The sequence below is a fragment of the Corvus cornix genome, chromosome 3 (assembly GCF_000738735.6).
Source record: "Corvus cornix cornix isolate S_Up_H32 chromosome 3, ASM73873v5, whole genome shotgun sequence".
Classification (NCBI taxonomy): domain Eukaryota; kingdom Metazoa; phylum Chordata; class Aves; order Passeriformes; family Corvidae; genus Corvus; species Corvus cornix.
The window spans coordinates 78,198,174-78,214,377 of NC_047056.1; the positions used below are offsets into that span (position 1 = coordinate 78,198,174).

The 16,204-nt window shown below is 42.1% G+C and overlaps 1 protein-coding gene across 8 annotated transcripts in view; it reads right to left on the bottom strand.

Moving 5' to 3' along the window:
* Window positions 1–16,204, bottom strand: part of ANKRD6 (ankyrin repeat domain 6) — a 91,440-nt gene that overhangs the window by 56,464 nt on the left and 18,772 nt on the right. Inside the window, exon 1 of one of the 8 annotated variants that reach the window (XM_019287878.3) lies at window positions 9,055–9,073. The exons of 6 other annotated variants lie outside the window; for them this stretch is intronic. The gene's annotated coding sequence lies outside the window, so the exon portion shown is untranslated. Of the gene's footprint in view, window positions 1–5,189; window positions 5,250–9,054; window positions 9,074–16,204 lie in introns of those variants that run through there. One more of the 8 variants, XM_019287874.3, reaches the window with a different exon arrangement.

The following is a 16,204-nucleotide window of genomic DNA, read 5'->3' on the forward strand; positions in this document are numbered from 1 at the left end:
AAACTGGCAGCTGTAAATTAATCTATATAGTAGGCAGTCTGGAAGGCTTTGTTCATCCCTACGGCTTTGTCGGCTACAAACCAGAGGAAACAAAAACAACCCCAAATACTCATCCACATCCGCACACTGTTCGTTAAACAGCAGCACTAATACTTAATCTCACCAGATGCTGGGATGAAACAAGCAGCACAGTCTCAGTGCACTGAAGGGTGTTGTGCCAAACAAGAGCTGTTACAGCGCTGGCACAATTGTCTGAAAAACAAGCAGCCGTACATGCCTGCATGCACAAGCCAGCAAGCGAGCGAGTGCTCCCATTGCTGCCTAAGTTCCTTCAAAGGCCCTCACACTTTTTAAATTAGTATCTTTTGAGCCTGTTACACACATATCACAGAGTAAAATTTATGGGTTTTGTTTTTCCAAATTGACCCCTGTGCCCCCAGTTTATAGTCACACACTCTTAATGAAGAATTTTGAGCGATTATACCTATTTTTGTCATATTTGTTTTCCCATTCTGGTCAATTTAAAAGAAACCGAACCTAAGAAAAAGGATGGAATTTCCACAGTGAAACACCCTAATTTATCACTTCTTTGGTAAGGAGAAAAAACCTACAGATGTTTTGTAACAGCTAGTATAGAGCTGGGTTATTAAGCACTTTATTCCTCAAACATATCTCAAACACATTATTATATCTTAATCACTCTGCAACTATAGAAAAATGCTTATCAAAACCTCTGATGAGCAGATTTATAACTATTTCTTTAGCACTGAGCTGGGAATGAAAACATAAACAAAGAAGGCTGACTCTAAATGTTTATTACGTTCATGTGATGATATTTGCCTCAGAGATACATTACCCAACATAAAAATATATTGCTTCATTCAACATAAATAGACCAATATGTTCACTTGAAGCATTCAGATCTAAGCTCCTGGGCTCTTGAAAGGAAAAGGTGAAGTCAGTAAAAGCAATTTGGGTTTTTTTAAACTCTCTCTTGATTTATGGTGTCGTATGGAGAAAAAAATCTTTGTATATACCTGTTCATATCAGACACTGCAGTATTCAAATATCATGGGGAAAAGCAATCAAAATAAATCACAGTCTTCTCCTTCCCTGCCATTTAAATGTATTTCATCCAGGAAAGTAACCTCTAGCTGATTACTTGCAGCAGCAGCATCAGTAAGAGTGTGTCACAGCTCATTTGCCAGAGCTGCAAGAATGAAGCTCATTCTGTGCTGGAGACATTCCTCCATAAACAAAGTGAACAGGTGCTTGTGGAAATACTCGCTTTATGAGGTCTGACTTTTGGGTTCTTGATCTGTAGCACCACTACCAAAGAAAGCTGACAGTTTCAGGTACCCACATAACAATGCATTAAAAAAAATTAATACTGAAACTGAGTTACTAACCAGGTCACTTCATACAGCAGTAGAGTAAGTTTCTCAGGGAGGTGCTGGGATAATAAAAGCTTTACTATGCTGACACATTAAAAACAGGAGTAAAACCAACTGAAAGATAAAAGAAGGCACACTATGGCCACTGCCACCTTATGGTCTGGAGTGGATCCAGAACATTCTGAAGGCAGAACCTCCACAGCAGTGGACAGACAAGCATCTTCCACTGAGAAAGCACACATAAAACACAGTCCAACTACATTTGCCTCATTCATGTTCATTTCACCTGAACTCATCTAGAACCACAGTTGCTGGCTGGGTTTTTTTGGTGGTTTTTTTGTTCCTTATTTCTGTCAGAGACTTGAACGACCAAAGTGCAAGACCACCAGGGTCGAGCATGAAGACCAACAAGGTGAGCAGAGTGAAGCTTTCCTTACACTCATAATATATTTATATATAGCAATTATATATATATATATATATATTTGACACATTTATATATATCAAATATATTTTTATATGTATGGTTTTATTCACATTACTTTCTACACTCTGCATTATGGTTTATAAATACCTAAGATGATTTTTCCCTCCTCCTTCTGTTCTGTAACACCACCTATCACACTGAACCTGGTAACCCTGCTCTGGGCATACCTTTAGCATGTATCCCTACAGCTAGGCTCTAGCCAGCTCCAAACCCTGCAGCTTCAAACTCCAGCATCTCTGCCCTGGGGTAAGGCAAGCCCTGGCCTCACTGGTCTCACCACCAACGCTGCACATAACCCCCCTGTCACTGCAGAAGAAAGCTGCTGCTCCCCATCAAATCAATCCAGTAACAGCTGGACCTGCGATGTCTCCTCTGAGCAACTCCCACTGCTCTTTGCACCAACAGTCCCTCCACACTGCCCTGGCACAGGATAAGCATGTGTCCAAGGGAGCTTGTTTTTGGCTTGGCTTTGCACTGCAGGTCCTGTGCTCGTGCTCCCACCCAGGCTGAAGGGAACTGCAGCAAGCCCCAGATACCAGCCCTGGCATGACCTGCAGCTGGTCAGCTGGGAGGCAGCAGGGAGAGCACAGCAGAAAAGCACTTGTGGAACTCCAACCCCAGGTGAACTGATACACATATTCACCCTGTCTGTGTCTGGAAGGACTGCATCACTAAAAAGTGGAGAAAACCTTGGATATAAGGGCTAAAAGGGTTACAGCAAACTATCAACATACCCATTTCTATCTCTGTAAATAAATTGTGCAATTCCTTACAGGAAGGATTATGTCCCCAGAGCACCATGCTGTGGCCAAAACACACCCCCACACCCCTCCTTGCAGCGCCTCCCTAGATAATCCCCAGCAAATAAATCCTCTCCGTGCCAACGGGGCTGTCAAGTGCTAACGGAAACAGTAGCTTGCAGGAGCAAAACTATTTCCAACCTTCAAAGGCAAACACCCCCACAACTCCAGGCCACCACATCCTTTCACTGAAACATAAACACAAAACAAAACTATGTGTCAACACCAACTGTGTTTAGCTCTCCTACTTGTGTGTGCACATACATGCGTTTGTGTATATATATATATATATACATATACATATATTGCATTGCCGTCTGTTAGAGGCTTCTACCAGCAGCTGCAGGAGGCAAATGCCCCCCTGCCTAATCCCCTCCCCATGTGGGAAAAGAGCTCATTTTACTAGCTGAATGCATGCTATATATTTTCTTTATCTATATGTATCATTAGACATTCTTTTCTCTGTGTCATGAATGAATTGGGGAAGAGTCACTGATTTCCAATGAGGAGGAGCAGAAAGGCAGGGTGACAATAAAGGGACCCTGTATTAATCAAATGTGCAGCCCAGACAGCAATACCGAGGCCTTAATCTCTGTCTGGGACAAGTGTTGCTTAAAGCTTTCACCCAAAGAGAAAAGGAGAGATTTCACATGGCAGGTGCTGCACTTTCTGCAGCAGTGTAAAACTCCATTGTTCCAGATTTCTGGTGAGCATCAGAAGAGAAAGAAGGAAAAGAAGAAAGGAAACAATACAAGTGGCAGCTTCAATGCAGAGGGAAGTGGGAAGGAATGGGAATCCTTGCTAAATTCTCACATTATTATGCATTAACAAATTTAAACAGACTGAACAACATGATGGGCCAACACACTTGTTCCTCATCTGCAAGCAACTCAGATGAGGCCACATTTTGTTCTGGCACTGCTCCACACATAACCTGGTGCCATACAGGACAGAGACAGAGCATCACAAAACCCAAGTCTGCACAACTCCATGGCACAGCTTTGCCTTCACATCCCTTGGGCTGGGAGCCTGCTCTCTCTCGTCTCTTCCCTAGAGGATGTTCCTGCCTCTTGGCTGAAGCAGCACAGGCCTCTTCTGTGCCCATCCAAATGCACTGCTGGTGCAAAACATCTCCCTGCTCATGAAATCTGGAAGAGCCTTTGTACACCTCCCTCCCTCATCTACTTTCTAACTTGTTTCAAACCCAAGGAGAAAATGTGTCTTGCCTTTCTTGCCTGAGCTTCTTAAAGTCTCTCTGTAACAGAATTACTTAAGTGAAGTGTTTTGGTATAAAAATTGTGTGGAAGACTCTTAAAAATGACCTGCCAAAGAAAACATATCCTCTGCCCCTGCAATATTAAATGACATATTTAGGTGAAGAGAAGGAAAGCTCCTGTTTATTACTCGTATTAGAAATTCATGTCTTGCCTCTCCTGGGATGCCACATGAATGACTGGAAAGGTGATGTCAGAGTAGTCATCACAGCAAGAGTGCCAAAGGAAAGGAAAAATCCTTTTTGTTACTTTGTTTTGTTTTGGACTATGTTCAGGAAGATGCATCCCTTCACTACAGTAGCCAAAGTGTTTCCTGCATCCTATCAGTCTGCAGCCTACAGCTGGATACATGCCCATCCTGATCATGCTGGTCCTCCCTGGAGACCTCCAACACACTCAGAGAAGACTGTGGTGTTCGAAACACTGCTATGGTGAAAAGTAAAGCAGTCAAGAGAAACAGCAGACCCTTTCAGATTTGCTAGGTGCAACACTGAAACAAAAATTGTATCATTTTCTTCTTTCATTCACAGATGAACTACAAGCAAATAAAGCAGTGGGTATGATTCCTAGACCGGGTGAGGTGTTTGCAGAGTCTAATCTTCCCAATCATCAGCTTCATAAAACACACAAGTAACACTGACACTCACATCTCATGGACGAATCTCTAAAACCTATACAAAGTTACAGCCCTTCAGCTCAAAGCGCCATGACTTCAGTATGTTCACCCAGCTGTACCAAATGTATCCTGCACCTTGTATTGCTCTCCTTCTACTGTTTCACCTCAGTCTGTCATCCCTCTTTCATCATTCTTCCCTAAAAACAGCTTACTGATGTAATTTAAAATAACAACAATGTTGCTTAACCATTTCAGATAAACCTTTTATCAGTCATGTTCATATCCCCAAAATAATATTGCTGTCATTCAATTCTCACACAATATATAAGTAGTTGCCTTAACTCTCTAGGCCACATACTGCTTCCAAAGTCATGCCACCGTTTAGGGTAAAAGAACACTATCTGCAGGTACAGGAGTGATAGAGTAACATCATGAAAAATTACCAGAAAGTTCTGATGAAGATAAAAGCATTTATTATGTGACTATAGTCTGATTAAATATCCAGCAACAATTATGCCATAGCAAAAGAACTGTTTTACCTCCAGAAATTAACATGAGCATTCATTTATGGAATTTAGGAAATCAAGCTTAGGTCACTATTGTCCAATCCCATCTTACCCAGGAAAAGGATGCTGTAGATATTGAAGGATCATATAGAGGCACGGGAGAGATCATTTTTCTTCCTTCTCTTCTCTAGCCATATACTTCTGGCCACTGTGTGAGGCAAGGAAGAAGAGCTTTTGTTCCAGCTAAGCCAATACAGCTGCTCATTTTCCAGCCTTGTCTTGTTATACCAAAGAAAGCCCATGAGAGAAAATAAGGGGTAGGTCAGGACATTCTGGAAAATATTATCAATTAAAATGCTCAACCAACATCCATACACCTGTTTAGGTTCATATTTATACACTTGCTCAGAAGAGAGAAAATACAAAGTCTACAGAGGAAGGTTAAAATTGTCATTGAAAAGGTGAAAAGAAGAAAAATTAAAAGAATTACAAACTGCCATCCTGTCCTTATCACCCAGAAATAAACTGTTAAGCAGCCTCAAGTAGAATACAACAATGGAAGTACGCTAACAAAACTAAGCACAAAAATCATCAAAAATTATGTCTAATATAATGTTCCTCTTTGACAGGGTCACAAAGAAAAGCAGTGTATGCATCTTGAATTCAGTAAGGCTTTTGACACCGACAAACGAACTAAGGAAATACAACCTATGGGTGTAAGCTAGGTGCCTGAGTGATTTAGAAAATCAATAGCTCAGTAGTTATCTCTGACAGTTTCCTTATCAAACTGTCCTGCAATTTCTGATAGGCTCCTATATATGTATATGCTGAGTCCAGTTTTGTTCAATAGTCCCATGTGGGATCAAGGAAACAGAGATGACACTTGTGAAATCTGTCTCTAACATCAGAATGGGTAAAGTTTCAAGTTCTTTAGAGGGAGACAGATCACTTTTCAAAGTAATTTCAAATTGCAGAAATGGTATGGAATAAAGAGGATGCAATCAATAAAGTGAAAAGTTCCATACAAACGCAAAAATAGGAATGAACTGACTAAGCAGCAGTACTGGAAAAAAAAACACCTATAAGACACAGTGAACCAAAACCTAAATGGAAATGAAGAACATAGTGCTGAAGTGTAAAAGATACCTCTCAGGCTGGATACATAAGTAGTGGCTAGAGAACTGCTGATTTTAGTAGGCAAAGGAAGAAAAATGCAGAGGCTCTTTTGTGTGAATAAGATATGCCAGTGTGACTTATTGTGATTTAAAAACAACTATTAAACTGACACAAAAAATAAAGTGATGTTGTTGTTAAGCAGCCCATGTTTAATTAATTTAGCATATCCTGATAAAGAAATCTGAGGCTACTTATCAGAGTTACTCATGTCCCTCCAGATCTCTTTACCTCAAAAATGGGACTAATTGAAGTATGGACACTGATAATGGGTATTTTTCATTTTATTCACTTTGAATGTGACCACTAGACCATATTAAATTATAGTAGAACTCACCAGTGAGTTTTCTGAGAGAAGCAACTTCTGCATCATCCCATTTTTGCTAATCAAATTGCTTTTAAAATGTGCATGAAAAGCTGAGCACTTGCAGCTGTTCACTGGAAACTGAGTGAAATGAAACAGTCCCAGTGCTGAACCTCTCCAGCATTAACTCCAAACCAGCACAGGTCTCACCACTTTCTACAGAGCTAAATAGCTTCTGCATTTCAGAAATAAATTTTAACCACCTTTATTTGGGAAAACTGATTTTAGTGTGCCTTTTATTTCACAATTAGAAGCATGCAGCATACAGGATCATTGTACTTATCACTATTAAAATCTTAAAATACGAAAACCTCCTTTAGCAAGCTGTCAATTGCCATTCTCCTAATAAGGGGCTCTTGCACTTCGACTATTAATGCAAAATACGCATTTCCAATTTAATATAATCCCCTAGTGACTACACCACATTACTTGTACAGTACAGTCAGAGACACCAGGGGATTTTCAACAAACTGTCAAAAAGACTTTCTCTACTTTAGGAAACATTGAGTATAATAGTGCCCACAATTACATAAATTGGAAATAATCCTGAAGACCCTATTCTCCATAGGTAACAGCAGTTATACGTTCTGCAATCTTTCTTAATAAGCAATATATCCATGTCCCACCATATTATTATTAAGCATATTTATGATACTAGAAGCCTGCCTATGTTACTACCACGATGAAAAAAAAGCATTATGGAGAGCCAGGTGAACACGCCCACCAAAGCAGTTCCAGAGTGGCCAGGCCTGAAGCAACCTAGACCATTTGAGAAGACTCAGATTAGGAGAGCAATGAGATGAGAAAGATGAAAAGGTCAGACAGACAAATAACGCAGCAATTAGACACAGAGGTAGCTGGGTCCAGTGATGTGACCAGAATACCTATCTGTATTCCAGTCCCAGGTCTGACAGAGGCTTTCTCTGTGCTGTTGAGAGAGTCATTTAATTTTCCTACACTTTTGGTTTACAAGCTGTAAAAACACTGATTCCAGGTTTACTGTGACATACGGTGATACTGCAAGAAGTAATGCACTACCATTTACACCCAGCTAAATTTCTTAGAAGGAACGTAAAAGATTACAGTTGAGAGTAGGGGGAAATTATGTAGGGGAGGAAAAGGAAAAAACAAAGAGGAATGCAAAAAACAAACCAAAAAAAGCCTGAAACAAGGAGTTTACAATAGAAATTTAAAACTGACTCTTTAACTCAAGATTAAAAGTCTGAAAAAATCCTCAATGTTTCTGAAATACAGTTTTCCATTAAGCCATGTTATGGCAAAACCTCCACAACCCAGCACAAAGCAAGCCAGCCTCTTCAGACGGTCTGTGCAAATAAATATACACAAATAAGGGGTGTGTTTATTTAAGGAATATTCTCCAGGATCCTTATACTGACTAGTCACAATGAATCAGGGCACATGTTTTAGGAAAACAGCATATTAAAAAAAAATATTTACTGATTCACTTTCTGAAGGCTTATTTGGGGTACATTATCAAATTGTCCATGTGGCAAAAATTTCTGCTAGCCAAAAGGTACCTCTGATTTCCCCTACCTTTGGCCACTTATTTTCAGGAAGACAGGAACACTGTGGTGAGTGTCCTGAAAATTGGCTTTGTTGGTGCAGTCTTCTACTTTGAATGGAGCAGAGGTTCACAGGCAATGTAATTTCAGAAATTACTAATGCTATTCGAACTACCATATGCCTCTATTTTTACACTGCCCTCCATTCTTCTGCCAGATGCTTCTCTTCTTTCATTTCATCTGCTTAATGAACCTCAGCTATTTAGGTCCCAGTGCTTTGATTTTAGAAAATTATGTAAGATACTTTATAAAAATACATCATCATTATTATTATTATTAAGAAGATGACTGACTGACTCATTTTTTTTCAAAAAAGGTAACATTTAGTTCAGCTGTTCAAAAAGGTACTTTGTGGTACCAATATCCCAGCTTCCAGACGGTGAAACCAGAGACAAATCTCCAGCCAGAATTAAAACAAGCACAAGATACTTACAGCAGATACAGTCATACACACAGAAGTGTACATGACATTTTGTCCCCATTTGGGTACTGGGGTTTTTTTGTACTGACAAAGAAATGGCAACGAAATATGGATGATCTAACAGTCTACAGGTCTGGATGTTTATCTAGTATCTCAGTGTACAGGATTCCAGACCTGTGGATGGTTTGATTATCCTGGCATCCCTCTGAGTCTAGCAAATCTCAGTCTGCTATTTTGCTCACTCCTAAGGAATTACTATTGTAAGACCCCTTGAAACCTCTCATTTTGTCTTTATGCCCCCATCACACTCAACGAATTCAAATTGCTAACTTGCCTGACCTTAGAATACAGGCTGCTACATTATTAATTTTTAATTTGCCTTAATCAAAACACTGAGGAAGAAATATAAAAGTTAAAAAGCAATATTTGAACTCACATTTATTACTGCTCTCAAAGGTGCAATTCACCTACCCTGAGGAAGCCAAACAAGGGTGGAAGGTCTCATTTGGATGCGTTCTGGCACAGCAAGGACCACTGTGACGAAAGCAGAGTACAACAGTCACAAGAAGTTGTGCTGCTCTGGGTAGAGGAGTTAACAGAGCAGATGCAACCTCCATAAGAAATTCTCACAACTCACCATCTGACTTACAGAGTGGTACCACCACTTCTGAACAGAAGTGAAGAGGCAAGGCTAGAAGTAACTCACAGCTGTAGGTGCTCAGGATCAGCGCCAAAAGCAGCTGTTACCCCTACAGGGTAAAAGGAGTTCTAAAACTGGAGTACGGCTCTCACTGCATCCATAAGAGCAGCTGCACTGCCTGGGAACACAAAGCATCTCAGGTGTCCTTTAATGCACTGGGCAGTTCCCAAACTGCCTAGGGGACATGCTCAGGAGGTGAGAAAGGCACCCAGGGTCAGTAAATTACATCAATTAAGAGTTTCAGAGTGACCTACTCATTTCTATTAGGAAGAGGGACTGCACTTCCACACTGCCCTTCTATGTACGGTGTAACTGGCAAGAGTATGTTTCTTTACCAGATGAGATGAGCTTTTGTATTTCATAACACAGCTGTTTTTACTGATAAGTGAGACTTTAAAGACAAGTTAAGCTTCTTGCATGCAAAACCACCGGTAAGAGGAAAGAGGTCAGGTCCCCACCTGTGTCAGGGAGGAAAACATTAACACAGCTTTAGAGCAGTCGGTTCAGTGTTAACTTGTCTGCTTTATTTTTAATGAACCGTGAACAAGCCAGCAACTTTGACTAACAGTTAATACCTTGACCCAGCACATACATAAAACCAGACATAGCCCCAGGGAACAGGTTTACTCCCAAGGTCAATCTAACCAGGGGGAAAAAGTGTTACATATGGGTTTGGGTTGATCTAATTCAGCCACAGCACAAACTGGGGCCAAATACACTGCAGGAATAACCCTTGTGCAAACATGCCACAGGGGGCAGCTAACAGGTATTACACAGGCCAGAAGAAAGGAGCCTATTAATGCAGGGCTGCAGGAGAGGTTTCACAGCAGGCAGTGACCCTCCTTCCTTCTGTGCCTTCCGCTGCTCAGCAAAATGACTACACAGGATAAAGCACTATGCAGGATACTGGAGCAAAAGCTCTACAAGACGGTAATGCCTTTCTGATCCATCAACTAGAAATGGATTTTCAGCGATTTGTTTTCAAGAGGTATCGTTTTTAAATAGCTTGTGATATCTATGCTGCAGATAATGGGTGTTGCAAGAAATACCCTTAGCACGAGGAAATTTACCCGGGCTCTTTTTTCTCCTCTTACACTGGGGAAATGAGACGGTTCCCAAATCCTAATGCATGTATTGCTTTTGATTTGTATCTTACAGCAAATAATCACAAACACTTGCCTTGAGGGACTGTAAAAGAGACTAGACTGTTACAATTATTATTTCAGTTCTCGCATGCCCACAGCAAAGATTACCATGGGACTGAACAACCCTCCTAAATTAGCAGTTAGTCCATCCTAACAGATGGAGTCGAAGTATTCTGCTCTCTCTTCCCTGCTTACAGTAGCTTTTTAGGCAGGTGAACACAGATGGCAAAATGGCCTTTTATTTCAGCAGCAGCTGGATCCAAATGATGTCAGCATATAGTAGGTAAAGAAATACACAGGACAGGCTGGAAAATCAGTAATGAAGTAACCCTCATGAGTAGATACTCCCCTCTCCTTGTCCATTTTGGAAAGCCACAAATGCACCAAACATTTCCTGTAAGGGCCAAGTGAGGAGAAGAGAAATCCTAAATTCGATCCCCTTCTAGTTTAAGGAAGTCGTAACAAGTTTTACATTTATGCCCTAACCTTTAAAAAACTAACATTAAAAACTCATGAAATAAAACATATGAGCACAGTCAAAAGCACTCCTGAGAAAAAACTGGTGTCTGGCACCCTGTGGCCACCCTACTCCTGTCCCCAGCTTCCATTACTGACTAAATGACCCCCTTCCCTATCCCACTTATTTTTTCCTTAAAAGTATCAGGAAATGAAAGCTTGCCTTCCTTCCAGCCCATGAATGGAACGTAAGAAAACTGAGTACACTCACATAAAATAAATCTCTACCAACAGTGAAGACAAAGATCATCCATTACAACCACCAGCTGCCATGGGAGCAGAGCGTAACTTGGACATCAGGGAAACATCTGCCGCCACCATCACCACTGATTCCTTCCGAAAACAGAATAATCAGTTCCCAACTGATGCTGACAGATGTGTAAGCATGGGACTAGTACTGCCTTACACAGTATTTCCTCACCTGAGCACACCGAGGACAGAACTGGCAAAGAGGGGGAGTGGAAGTAGGACATGGTCACGGACCATTTTTTTTACACAGCAGTAAAAAAAATCATCTTATTGGAGAACTTGGTATTTTTTGAGCCCTATGGCTGGTCCAAGTTGTTCCTTGTGTTGGTTTAATCTTAGCTGGATGCCAGGTGCCCATCAAAGCTGCTCTATCATCCCCCTCCTTAACTGGACAGGGGAGAGAAAATATAATGAAAGGCTCATGGGTCAAGCTAAGGGCAGGGAAAGATCACTCACCAATTACCATCACAGGCCAAACAGACTCGAACTCACTACCAATCAAATCAGAGTAGGATAACAAGAAGTAAAAACAAATCTTAAAAGCACCTTCCCCTCACCTCTCCCTCCTTCCTGGGCTTAACTTCATTCCTGGTTCTCTGCCTTCCTCCTCTGGGGAACCAGGATCAGAGGAAGGACTCCTCACACTATTCCCCTGCTCCAGCCTGGGGTCCCTCCCACAGGACACAGTCCTCCACAAACTTCTCCAACATGAGTCTGTCCCACGGGCTGCAGGCCTCCACAAACTGCTCCAGTGTGGGTCCCTCCCATGGGGTGCAGTCCTTCAGGAACAGGCTGCTCCCATGTGGGTCCCCTGTAGAGTCACAAGTCCTGCCAGCAAACCAGCTCCAGTGTGGGCTCCTCTCTCCACGAGGTCTCATGGGCCTCCAGGAGCCTTTTCCAGCTCAGTGCTCCCACCAGATCACAGCCTTCTTTGGGAATCCACCAGCTATGGCGTGAGGTTCACCATGGGCTGCAGGTAGATCTCTGCTCCCCCATGGATCTTATGGCCTGCAGGGGCACATCTACTTCACCATGGCCTGCAAGGGAATCTCAGCTTCGGCTCCTGGAGCACCTCCTTCCCCTCCTTCCTCACTGATCTTGGTGTCCACAGAACTGTCCCTCTCACATATTCTCACTCCTCTCTTCTCTGGCAGCAATTTGCCTCTATGCAGTAACTTTTTCCCCTTCTTAACTCTGTTATCCCAGAGGCACTACCACCATCAGTGATGGGCTCAGCCTTGCCCAGCCAGGGGCCTGTCTTGGAGCCAGCTGGCATTGCCTGTATTGAACAGAGAAAGCTTCTGGCAGCTTCTCAGAGAAGCAATCCCTGTAGCCCACCTGTTACCAAAACCTGGCTGCGCAAACCCAATGCACTCATCACCTGGAGAAAAGCCATTCCCAGCTTCCTGCTGGCCTACCTGGTCACTATGATCATGTAAATCTTTGTGCACCTGGACATTAAGCTTAGCCCAGTACTGGTGAGTTACGGGATTTTCTGTCATTTGAACCTGCGTAATTGTACAATTGATCTGTATTTGTTACAGTGCTGTTACTTAGAAATGAGCTACTGGTCTGGTGTCACACCGGACATCAATGGGGCTGTCTTTAAACACTCATCAAGAGCTCATTCACTCATTCCTTAAACATCTGACCACTAGTGATTTGACAGCAAAGAAACTAAGGCAAGAGAAGTGGAATGCCTGCAGAGACCCAACACTTAACGCAGTTTCAAATATAGATGGCTGCAAGTTTGCCATGAAGAAAAGAGACCAGAGCAGGATCATCAGGATAGTCAACCACCAACACAAATCTAGTAATGAGAGAAAAGGTGGAGGAGAGGTTCTCTTTCTGGAGGCTAGTTTTGTGGCAGCAAGAGATGCTGATCTCTTTTTAAAACGAAAATCAAGAGATGACTTTTTACTAGCTTGAAATTTTGACCATCATGACCACTCTTCATAAGACAAGATGTAAACTTGCAATGCCCTGTCCAATCACTCTCAGAACGAATGACCTCCTGACGAGATTTCACTGCTTCACCTATGAAGCCGAATACCCAACATAAACCACTTGGTGCAAACGTCCTTGGCTGATTTTTTTCTGAATGGCTACATTTTTATCATCATCATCACCTTCACTAGATGCTCACTGCTCAAAAGCTCAGTCAAGGGTGAAGGACAAAAACATGGCAATGATGTAAGGGCAGCTGTGAAATGATTACTTGAGATGAAATCTGTAGCAGTGTGCTACTGTTGAGAGACCAGCAGTACAACTGAAAGCTACTGAGCCAAAAGTGGTTTCATCTTCAGTCAGGAAAGCACAGTGTACAAGGACCTGATTTAGTTTCCCTCAGGTTTTTAAAGCACTGTCCCAATATATAAAGTGTGTAGCTTCCACAGATCTCCAGGTGTCCCTTCCAAACCAAACTGTTATGTGGTATGAATGAAATTAGAAAATATTAATCAGCATACATACTGGGAGAATATGAAAAGATTTTGCCACTTCTGAAATAAATTAATTTGTACAATGACTGTAGTAAGAATTCAGTTTCAGGGCTTATGTTGCACATATTCTACTTGCCAGAAGAAATACAAGATACTAGTGGGTCAAAGGATGGTTTCATATGGGCATATAATTGCATCCAGTGGTGGGCTGAACACTCCTTCAGCAAGGGAATATTTACAATAAGCCTTTTCTAAATTCCGATATACAATTTATCTAGAAGAAAAAGTCACACATCCTTCTCTGAGAGAACAGGAGCCTGCTACTGCTATTAACTCATTCTGAGACTGCCTTAACGACTTAACTGTCCAAGACAACTACTGGCAGTGTCTTATTTTAAACCTATTGCTGGGAGAGAAGCTCCAAAATGTAACTAATCTTAAAGACAAGAGAATTAAGCTACTTTTGCATATAGGCTATGCAAGTTCTCTTTGTCAGGGACTTTGTGCATTAATAAGCACAGTTAATATTACCTCCAAAGAACAATGTGTTTGTGGGATAACATGTATGATAACACGTTTCATGAGACACACGTTCAAAAATGAAGAAAGCATGTTCTGGTTATTGAATTTGTCCACAAAATTATGGATGTGTCTTTCAAGAAGCAGTTCTGAAACAACCATTTATCAGTCCTGCTTTACTCATCTGCCCATCAGGAAAGACAATACTGTAATATGTGCTGGCTCACTTGGAGTACAACAGAAGGTGAAACAGAAACAACAAGGAATATCTACAACAGATGATCTGACCAGCTAACTAAAAGCATATTCTATAGGGAAACCTCAGCTGCTTCTTTCACAAGAGGCCAGGGACACAACAACCCTGATGCCTTTATATGACAACAGATCTCCCCACACTTCCTTCATGAAAAAATGTGATCTAAAATTGGATCTTTCGGAGATTCTCTGTGGGTTTTCACATCTATTTGGTTTGCCAACTCAGAGGTTTTCACATGTGGTGAGACCCAGCTCCACACTTACCTCTGTCTGAGCAGCTGGCATTGTTCTTCCTCAGGAGATTAAGAGGCACCTAACTCACAACACCATCCACATTGACTTGCAGCCCCTGGAAAGGCTCGTGGCTGCACAGATGGTGCCACAAAGCGTTCCCAACTTGCCTTCCCTTCCTGCTTAGGGACTGAGTAAGACAGAAGCCATCCTTATAGCTACAGATCTCCCTGAAACAGAAAACACCAAACAGCTGGTACCATTCCACCAGCTCTCCTGCAACACTATCACATTACATTTTGACTATCACACAATAAAGAACCCTCTGTCTTCCTTAAATGAATGAGGAAGTGGCAAGCTGGGGTTAGGGAGAGGAGAGCAGTGACAAGAATGCAAACATCCTGCAAAACATGTTCAGTCCTGGACGCTACCTCTTGGAGATCTGTAGCAACAACACTAGGCAACAACCTAGATTTTTGGTTTAAAAAAAGAAAAAACCAAAACACTCAAACCGTCAGAATAGGCAGAAAATTACTCCTCTCCACACCATTCTGCAGAAAGTGTAATACACAGCCACAAATTCTCTTGGGCAGGCTTATATTGCAATTTTCACAATATTCTGTATTTTCTGACTTGAATCAGTAGCTTCCATGAGCCCATAAAAAAAACTAAGAAATATCTGAAGAAAACTGAGGATGCCAGCTCCTCCATCTTGCTTTAAGAACAGAGCCTCACTTTTACAGTATTGTTAAAGAGTTAAGACTGAGGAAGTCCCTTTGCTGGGAGGGGAGACTGTCACCTGCTGGCACAAGAGAAAAGGGTATCTCAGCACACTTGCACGGAACCATGTGTCTACAGCTCTATTTTCTGCAGGGATCTATCTGCTTCCCAAGAGGCCAGTGCTGCGCTCCCCAACTAGAAGAACAGACTCCACAGTGAATTTTCTCAAGTGAACAAAAGCAGCAATGTTGGTTTATGACAGGATTCATTCCCTTAAAATGCTTTATCAGTTTTTGCAGGGCGGAGGACAAAACTGGTCACAGAAGGCATTTTTAAAAGAGGAGTGTGCTTGTCTTCTCCCCCTGCATCAGTGAGCAAGGTTTCACATTAGAAATCAGGACCAAGTTCACCCTATACTACTCACTCATCCGTGGTGTGCATCTGGCAGGCCTGCACTATCCCCGTAAGTGTGGAAGCTCTTCAGAAGGACTGTGTCCTTGGGGTGCCCTGCCACAACAAAACCATCAGCGAGAGCAGGGAGCCCATCTGACATCTCTGGACTGCGGGAAGAAGGGAAGAGGCATCAGTGCAGTTCTGCATCAGGTGCAGCAGGTAGCATGGGCTGTCGGGGTGCTTCCCTCACAGGGACAGGGAGAAGAGCCTGCCTTGCTCTTGAAACTTTTTGTACCCACTTCTGGTTTCTCTCCTTTCTTGCTTGGTGATGTAGGGAAGTAGCCCCATCTAGCCAGATATCTTGCAGTACTCCTCAACAAGCACCCTGCCAGGGGCATTTCCCCAGCACTGGAAAGA